The following is a 10,000-nucleotide window of genomic DNA, read 5'->3' on the forward strand; positions in this document are numbered from 1 at the left end:
GGGTTTTTTGGGTTCATTATTAACATTTTTTTTGTTTTAGTTGTTGTTCTTTTTCTAGTTGTTTCTTCTCCTTTGATTATTATTTGTTGATTCGCTTGTTTGATATGTTTTTTCTTTTTAGTTTTACTGATTTACTTATTTATTTATTATTTTCTTCTCTCTGTGTGTCTCTGTCTCTCTGTCTTCTGGTTCTCTCTCTCTCTCGTGTGTGTTCTCTTTTTGCCCCCCCCCTTTTTTTTCGACCCCCCGGTCACCAGTTTTCGTTTTCTCTTTTACATTTTTCTTTGTCTTCTTATTTTATTTTATTTATTTATTTATTTTTTTTTTTTGGTCTTCTGTCTTGTCAGTCTATCTATCTTTCTCCCATTTTTTTTTTTCTTATTCCTTTTTTTTTGTGGGGCCTCCATCCTCCTCTTTTTTTCCCACCCACATCTTCTTTTTTCTTCTTTCACAAACTCATATTTACCTTTCATGCACCACTTTCCCCGCCAGACAACACCTTAACAAATCACGTTCATTCTTTCCGCTTTCGTCTGGCGCAGCAATTGCCCCAGTGTGTCTTGAGGCATGCATTTGAGAATATTCCATGTCTGTGTACGTTTGCCAGGGTTTTTGTTGTTGTTGATGTTCTAGTGTTGTGATGTATGCATTTAAACATGTATACTTATTCCTGTTATCTCTCTCTCCACCACCCCCCCCCCAGCCCCCCAACCCCTTCCACCACCAAACTCCCCAACCTCATCATCCCAGTGCCGCAGCCCTCCCCTGTCTAAGTCTCTCATCTTCGTCTCCCGTCTGGAAATGTTGCCAGCTCAGCGATTTCACTTGCCTTCCTTTAGCTCTTCCTTCCTCCTCTTCCTTCTCCTTCTCTCTCTCTTCTTTGTCTGTCAGCTCTCTCCCCCCCCCCCCCCACACGGCTGTTGCACCCCTCCCCCCCCACCGCACCCTTCCTCTCCTCCTCCACCCTCCCTCCTCCTCCACCGCCCCACTTTTTTTTTATATTCCTGTTTCCCTTGCACCTCTTCTCCTGCATAGTGAAAAAAACAGTCAAGTCAGCGGTGTAACTTTGTGCGGCAGTGGGGGCTGTCTTAAGTTGTTTGTGTGTGTGTGTGTGTGTGTGTGTGTGTGTGTGTGGAGGAGAGAGAGAGAGAGAGAGAGAGAGAGAGAGAGGAGGGAGAATTGTGTGTGTGTGTGTGTGTGGTGTGTGTGTGTGTGTGTGTGTGTGTGTCTTATGTTGATTGCTGGCCTTCTAAGTTCTGTCTATCTGTCTGTTTGTTTATCTGTCTGTCTATCTGTCTGTCTGTCTATCTATCTATCTTTCTGTCTCTGCCTCTGTCTCTCTCTGTCTCTCTGTCTGTCTCTGTCTGTCTGTCTGTCTCTGTCTGTCTGTCTGCCTATCTGCCTATCAATCAGTTGTGTTTGTCTCTCTCTCTCTCTCCCCCCCCCCCCATCCCACTCTCTCTCTCTCTTTCTCTCTGCTTCTACCACTGTCTGTTTGTCTCATATGTGCTCGTCTGGGTTTCTTGCAGACAACAACAACAACAACAACTGACAAACAACAACAACAACAGAAAGAAATTACAAACGATCCAACATTCTGACCAGCCCAGCATCTTTTTTTTATTATTATTTTTTTTTAAACATGTTTTTAATTTCCATTTTTATGACATAGACAAATGACACAAATCGTGTAAAAAAAAAAAAAAAGAAAAAAAAAAAAAAACGAAAGGGGGAAAAAATGACGAAAAGGGTAAAAACACAATGAAAGCAAAAAATAAAAGAACATGTGAAGTATTCCCGGGCAATACCAAAAAAGAGAGCAAAATGTATATAATAGTTTTTAGCATGTTTATACGCCCCCTTTAAAGATAAAATTCCCTGCCACTCAGAATATCTCATTTTCAAATTTTGTTAAAGTGTGGATGATACTAGAAATAGGGAGGGGGGGGGAAAAAACAACAAAAAAAAAAACCCCCCTCCTCCCCTTTATCCTCCCCCCTTCCTCTCCCCCTCTTTCTTTTTTCTGTCAATCAGGGGGTAGCTAGTTGGCCTTTGGGGGCACCCGCACTGATGCCCAAAAAAAAAACCATCCTGGGCCGAGTTTAATTATGGGGAGGTAATTTGGGGCAAGACGCTCCCCAACTAAAATAAAATTTCTACCCAAAATAGTCCCGCCCGTTATGTACATTACTTTACAAAGACCACATCACAAAGGAGGAAGTGAAAAAAAAGGCCCAAAAAACGCCTTTGGGCCCCTTCAAAGACCTGCTAACCACATTTAAAGGGAAACGCAAGTCCGCTGGAATGGACCCCGTCCCACGATCAAACGGTAGCCAAGACCATCCTGCGGGGTACCGAAACCAAGGAAGGGGAAGAGGGGGCGACAGAAAAAGGGGTTTGGGGGGACAAAAAAAAATTTCAAGAGTGGAGGGGCCTCCCCTTTTGGGCCAAACTAAAAGGGGTCGCTGGGGGACCGGGGCCCAGGTGGCGCGAGCTAAAAGGCCCATTTCCCAAGGGGTCCCCCCAACGACCCCCCCAAGGGTCAAGGATAGATGATGAGGGTGATGGGGTCAGGGCGCAGTTACCTCCTTGCTTTTTCTGGGGGTTTTCCCAAAGTTAAAAACACGACTGACTTTGGGGGGAGGGGGGGTGGGGGTTTGGGGGGGCTGGGTTGGGCCCTTTGGGGGAAACCACCCCAAAACACCGCCCGTTCTGTAAGCCCCCTGGGGCCCGAGGATGGGGGGATGTAACGGGGCAAACACTCTCTTGCCTCCCCCCCCTCAGTTGGGGGCCATTTGCTTTTGTTTTGGTTCCAACTTTTTTAAACATTTTACCTGACAAAAATCCCTCGTTGACCGAACTACGCCAGGGGTCATTCCCAAAATACACACAGTTATTTAAAGGGGGGGGTTTAAACGCCATACTAGGCTTACCTACCGTGCAATGCAACTGGGTGTGTGTTTTTTTTCCAAGGGGGGACACAAACATGATTTGTCATAAAACTTCATCATCACACACCATATAAAACAGCAGAAAGCAAATAGAACAACACTAGCCAGCGAGCGCAGCAGCGCGCAGCAAATGTGACTCCCCCTGTGGTGGTCTTTTCCGACGAAACGTTTTGGAAACCCTTTTCTTTGCATTGTTTTTTGTGCAGACCGGAAATTGCACCCCCTCCCCCCCCCCCCCCCCCCCCCCCCCCCTCCCCCCCCCCCCCATTACCCCCTCGGCCACTTTCCACTTTGACCCTACCCATCCCAACCCCCCTACCCCCCCCCCCTCTTTCTCCCCCCCCCCCCTTTCGCCCCCCCTCCTCCGCCCCAAACTCTTCCGTCACACCCCATGCAAATCTCTACCCCCCAAATCGCTCTAAAGGGAAAAAAAGAAGAAAAGGGGGGGAAAAGGGGAAAGGAGATGAACAAGAAAAACCCAAAAAGAACAAGAAAAAAAATAGAAGAAAAAGGGAGGGGGAAAAGACAAAGAAGAAGAAGAATTAGAATTCACGGAGGGGGAGGAGGGAGGAGGAGGCAGTGGATATTGACTCGGGTTGGCCCCTGGGGTGTATGCCTCTATTACCCTTTTCCCTCCCCCCCCAAACCCCCCTCCCTCCCTCACCCCTGTCCATGGTGGGGGGTTTGGGGGCCCCTGCATAAAAAAGGGGGGCCCCATGCTGGCTTCCCTTTTTTAAAGGGGGCCAATAGAAATTTTTGGGGGTTTGATTTCGGTGCAACAAAATTTTCCTGGTGGGGTGGATTTGGGGGTTAGGGGGGGGTGGGGAGGGGGAGGGGGGGTTTGGGGAGGGTGCATGTGAAGGGGTGGGGGGGAGGGGTTTTAGGGGGGTGGAGAGAGTGTGTTTTGTGGAGAGAGAGCGAGGGAGCGAGAGATAGTGGACAGAGAGTGTTTTTGGGAGAGAGAGAGAGAAAAAGGTGAGTGGTGTGTAGGTGCGTTTGTGTGTGTGGGGGGGGGAAAGAAGAGAGAGAAGAGAGGGAGGGGTCCCTTGGGAAGGATGGGGGGGGGGGGGGAAAAAGGGGGAGGAGGGGGTGGGGGTGGTGGGGTGGGTGCGTGTGTGGGGGGGTGGGGGGGGGGGGGGTGGGGGGGGGATGTAGAGTAGGTGGAGTTGAGAAGGGGGGGTTGTGGGGGGGGGGGGTGGGGGGGGGGGGGGTGGGTTGGGCGGGAAAAACGATAGTTTTCCGCTCTTTCCCCTCCATCTTCATTTATGGGATGCCCCACATTCAACTTTTGGGGTCCCTTGTGTGTGTGTGTGTTTTTGTGTGTTTGTGTGTGTGGGTTTTGGGTTTTAGGGGAGAGGGAGGGTTTTGTGGGGTGGCCGGGGGAAGAATTCGGAAATGTTACGTTTTTGATTTTTATTTGTGCCGCCAAGTCTGTTTTCATCGTTTAAAGGTCTTTATCACTATAGCCATTGTTGCCCCCGGCCTTTGTCGGCATCACCAAACATCATTATCACTTTATCATCTTTTTCATATCATCATCATTAGCCCACAGCAGCAGCAGTATCATCATCGGTGTTTTGTCCATGGGAAAAGAACCCCGAAAAGTTTGTCCCGGGTTTTTTTTGCTTTTTTTCACTTTTCTTTTTTTCTTTCTTTTTCTTTTTTTTTTTTATTTTCTTTTTTTTGTTTGTTTTTTTTGTTTTTTTTTTCTTCTTTTTCGTTTTTTCCGGGCCCTTTTTCTTACTCGTCCCCCCTCCCGTGTGTCATTTGTCATCATCGTCGTACCACCACCACCCCCCTTCTCCTTCCCTTTCTGGTCCTCCTCGTGGCATTGACATCATCATCATCATCCCTCATCTTTAAAACCCTCATCACCCCATCACATCGTCCTCCTTTTCCTCCTCCTCCCCCTCCTCATCAAACATCATTTCTTCTTCTTCTTTTTTTTCCTTTTTTTCTTTTCCCGTCCTCCTCCTCGTGTTCCTCATCGTCAAACCCCCAAACCCCCCAGCGGTTTTTGTCCCCCCCCACCAGCCCCTCCCACACCCCTCCCCCCTTCCCCCCGCCCAAAAAGGGAGAATCTAGATTTGGGCCCTTTAGATGGTTTCGAAAATAGTTATTTATTTTATATTTTTGTGTGTGGGCGGGGAAAGGGAATCAGAAAACCCTTTCTCTTGCTTAAATCATCTTCTCTGGGTGGGGGTGTTTGGGGGGGACAACGAGGGCCCTTTTGGTGTGTGTGTGTGGGTGTGTGTGAATTTTGGTGGATTTCCCCTGTGGTGTGTGGTGTGGGATGATCTTGGGTTTTGGTTTTGTGTTTGTGTGTGTTGTGTGTTGTGTGTGTTTTATTTTGTGGGGTCCCGTGTCGTGTGTAAAGTCTGTGTGTCTTTGTGTTGTGTGCATCAGTGCTCAAATGCCTTTTGGGGGTTTGCACGTGCGATTTTCAGGTACCGACTCCTCGTTGTGTGTGTGTGTGGGGGTGTGTGTGTGGTGGTGGTGTTTTTTTTATTCCTCAGTGTAAGGAAAAAAAGAGTGGGGTGGTTTGGAAAGGGGGGGTTTTTTGCCGGAAATTTGCAATAACGCGAGGGATAGCGGACACACACGCGCGGGGGCGCGGACATGAATCACAGACACGCTTGCTAAAATCGTGTGTGTTTTTGTGGGGTGTGTGTGTGTGTGTGTGTGTGGGGAAAAGGTGCCGTGTGTTTTTCTTTGGATAAATTTTATATAAAATTTTTTATATAATCGCGTGTGTGGCCCAAAATTTGGGATGGAAAAAAAAAACGGGACGCGTGCCTGTGTTAATGTCTTTTGAAAGTGAAAATTTCATCCCTGGCTAATGACAAAGCCGCCGCAACACACGACCCCAAATTTAAACAGTTTTTCCCCCAACTGATCAAAAAGACAGCCGTCCTGGAGATATAACCCGGAAAAAAAGAAAATAGGGCCGGGGGTCCCCCACGACGTGACCCCATATGGGAGTGATGGCCTAGAGGGAACCCTCCCCTTAGAACGAGGAATCTGAGGGGCCCCCGGTTCGAATCCCCGGTCAGCCGCCCATAAATTTTTCCCCTCCACAGACCTGAGGGGGGTGGTCTGGACGCTAGTCATTCGGATAGACGATAAACCGGGTCCCGTGTGCCCCACGCCTTAGCGCACGTAAAAGAACCCACGGCAACAAAAGGGTTGTTCCTGGCAAAATTCTGTAGAAAAATCCACGTCAATAGGAAAACTAAAACTGCACGCAGGAAAAATACCAAAAAAAAAAAAAAAAAAAAAAGGGTGGCGCTGTAGTGTAGCGACGCGCTCTCCCAGTGAACCTCTCGCTCTCTTGCCGAGGAGAACCAGTTTGCGTTGTCCACTCAAACTGGTGCCGGCTCTTTCACCTGATAGTGCTGTTACGAACAGGGGTAGTCGTTTCCCGAGCTGTTGAATGTCGAATTATGCGAGTTACGTATGCAACAGCTTAGTGCAACTTCAAGTTCCCGCGGGGAAGCAAAAGGTGGAAGGAGATTAATAATAATAATAGACATTCAAGAAACACTGAAATGTGGTGTGTGTGTGTGTGTGTGTGTGTGTGTGGTGTGTGTGAATCATGAGTAGCATTGTTTGCAAAGAAATGAGTATCATTATTCGGGAGCATTTTATTTTCAATGTTTATGCTACAAACGCGACAATCCCTCTGTCTGTCTGTCTGTCCTGTCCTCTCACCACACCACACACACACACACACACACACACACCACACTTACTTCAGTGTTTCTTGAATGTCTGTGTCATTGAATCTCTTCCTTCCAACTTTCGCTCCCCGCTGCAACTTGCAGTTGGTTGCTGCTAGCAACACACCAACACAACACAACACACACACACACACACACACCACACACACACACACAACACACGAGCAGTGCCGCCGGGGCGTGTACCTCGTAACAGCCCTTCTTACCTTCGACTGGCAATAGGTATGTGAAGTCGAAGCCACCTTGGCAAACACACACACACACACACACACACACACACTCTCTCTCTCTCTCTTCTCTGTCGTCTGTCACACACACCACACACACCACACCACACTCTCTCTCCTCTCTCTCTCTCTATCTCTCTCTCTCTCTCTGTCTGTCTGTCACCACACCACACACACACACTCCACCACTCACACACCACACCGCCACTCACTCACAACACACTCACACACGTCATCCCCACTCTCTTTGTCACCACACACACACACACGTACACCACACACAAACCACACACACACACACTCACACACTCTCTCTGTCACACACACCACACACACACACAACACACACACACACACACACACACACACACATCTAATATCACTTCAAATGGGAAAGACGTTAAACTGAAGACCGAAACACACACACACACTATTACCTTTCCTGACGCCCTTACGTTGCATCATTCCTCTTCTTCCCTCTGCCTCCTGCTGTTAACTGTGTCAGTGTGTTTGTTGGGGTTTTTTTTTTGTGTGTGTGTGTGGTGTGTGTGTGTGTGCAGTGCGTGTGGGTGTGCTTTTGCCCTACGTGTGTGTGCCAGTGTGGTGTGGTGTGTGTGTGTGTGTGTGTGTGTGTGCAGTGCGTGTGGGTGTGCTTTTGCCCTACGTGTGTGTTTGGGGGTCAAAGTCACTTTGCCGCTGACAAACCACAGACCGTCTACCTCTAGAGGGGGCAGGGAAAAAAACAACCAAAAAATACTAAATCAGTTGCCCTACTACTGGCCAGGGCTACGCAGCAGTATATACCTTCGACCCTTTGGCGAGAAATCTTCTTTTGTGAGGATTTCGTGTAGTCCGTTTCTGCACAGGTGTTAGCACGCGCGGGCGTGCGCGCGCTGTGTGTGTGTTGTCCTGATAGAAGTTCGTGAGACGGTGGTTGCTTGTGTGGTTCGACCTTGCTGTTGTTGTTTTTTACTGGAGGGTGTGGGTTTGCCAGTGTGTGTGGGGTTGGGGTTCGGTTCTCTGTGAATTCTTTTGTCGGTGGGGCGAGAGACTGAGATAGACAGAGAGAGAGCTAGAGAGGACAGGCTGACAAGATGGGATCTGTGGTAAAGTCGGTGTGTGTGTGTGTGTGTGTGTGTGTCAGTGTGTGTGTGTGTGTGGTGTGTGTGTGTCAGTGTGTGTTGTGTGTGTGTGTGTGTGTGTGTGCGTAAAGAGAGAGGGTTATTATTTGTGTGTGTGTGTGTGTGTGTGTGTTGTGTGTGTGTTTGTGAGTGTGTGTGTATCAGTCTCGCTGTAGAATTCGTAATCACAACACACACACACACGTACACGCACACCACACACACACACACACACATACACATACATGGACACACACGCATACACACACCACATACATACATACATACATGTGGTGTGTGTAGGAAGGAATTTTTGTTTAATGTCCCGTCACACATATCGGTGATTGAAGACATTTTGTAAAAGTATTTATGAATACATCTGAGTATTATCTGTTAGAAGGGGTGGGAGATGTGGATGAATGGAGGGTTTGGGAAACTGGGCAAATGAGGGTAAAAATGTGGGTGAAATTTGAAAGAAAAACAAAAACAAACAAAAAAACCCCTCTAAATACAGTTACAGGAAATTACTTAAAGGACTTCGTAAAGAGAAGTCGTTAAACTGACAAGCGAAACAACTGATAAAGAATGCAAAAAGTCAAAAACATCAACGTTCTCAGTCACTTGTGAAGACACACTTTCGTGTACAAAAGGCTTCATCAAGCTACAGTGAAAAATTATATGCTCAATTGTCAGGTTATTAAAGCATATACACTTGACATTAGAACAATACTTGGTCCGTAATGAATTTGATAATAGTCTGAGAGCTAAGCTCAGAATTGGTCTGCGAATCGGACCAAAGTCTGAGAGAGTCAACTGACGAGGTTTTAGACTTGAATTCAAGCACCTATAAAAGTCTCTTTCTAGTATATTGCTTATTTCCTTGTATGACAATGGGCAATATACTTTTATACTATCTATTGATTTTTTTGCTCCCCTTTTTGCTGCCCTATCTGCTTGGTCGTTATAACGGAATCCAGTGTGGGATGGTATCCAACAAAAATCAACATTTGTACCCTTCACAAATAGGGAGTGCAATAAATACCTAATTTCAAAAATAAATCTTCTCTTTGATTATTCTCAAAAAGGAGCAAACCTTTTAAGACAGATGAGAATCAACACAAAATAGGATATTACTTATTATGATTGGTATATCAACAAGATGATTTAAAGCCATAAGGATGGCCACCAATTCAGCTGTAAAAATTGAATGTCCCTTACCTAAATAATATGATTTTTCTGTTTTTAGGTCAGGAATGACAAAAGCACATCCTGTACTGCTATCATCCAGGACCGAGCCATCAGTGTAAACTTTTAAATGATAATCAAAATTTTCTTCTAATTCAATTCTGACAGATGCTGCTATTATATGTGGAGATTCTCCTTTTGTTGTGTCAGAAGCACATATGTTGACGTTTGCTTTTGTTAACTCCCAGGGAGGGACAGGTGGCACCAGAACACGAGGTGCCATATCATGCAAATCAATGTCTGAAGAATTTAAAATATCTGACACATATGTGTAGATTTGAATTATTTTGTGCATTTTTTTGGAAAATCAATATCAGACCTAATATTTAATTCCTCAAAATCATCCACTGCTGTACATCTCACAATATATTTAGCAGAACTTAATTTTCTGATTTCATCTAGTGGTAGAATACCCGCAAGCTTATAGGCTTCTGAGGTCTTAGTATGCACAGGTACCCCTAAAGCCAGTTTCACAGCTTTACTGTCAATTATTCGCAGCTTCTTTAGGAACGTCGGCGGGGCAGAAAAGAAAATTTCTTGACCGTAGGTCAATCTTGATCTTACGAGAGATGTCGCTAAATGTAAACGAATTTTGGAGTCTTGTCCCCAAGGAGAGTGACTTACAATTTTTAAGAAATTTAAACTTTTAACTGCTTAGTCACCATTGAATCAATGTGTTTCGTCCAGTTTAGTTTGAAGTAAATAGGATCCCAAGA

At 46.2% G+C, this 10,000-nt stretch overlaps 1 protein-coding gene and 1 long non-coding RNA gene across 2 annotated transcripts in view; both read left to right on the plus strand.

Moving 5' to 3' along the window:
* Positions 1-10,000, plus strand: part of LOC143276128 (uncharacterized) — a 216,782-nt gene that overhangs the window by 138,678 nt on the left and 68,104 nt on the right. The window lies entirely within an intron of this gene.
* Positions 7,970-10,000, plus strand: part of LOC143276130 (uncharacterized) — a 17,310-nt gene continuing 15,279 nt past the window's right edge. The window contains exon 1 of the long non-coding RNA XR_013053501.1: positions 7,970-8,024. This is a non-coding gene — a long non-coding RNA (uncharacterized LOC143276130). The remainder of the gene's footprint in view (positions 8,025-10,000) is intronic.

This window comes from Babylonia areolata, chromosome 31 (genome assembly GCF_041734735.1).
Source record: "Babylonia areolata isolate BAREFJ2019XMU chromosome 31, ASM4173473v1, whole genome shotgun sequence".
Lineage (NCBI taxonomy): Eukaryota > Metazoa > Mollusca > Gastropoda > Neogastropoda > Buccinidae > Babylonia > Babylonia areolata.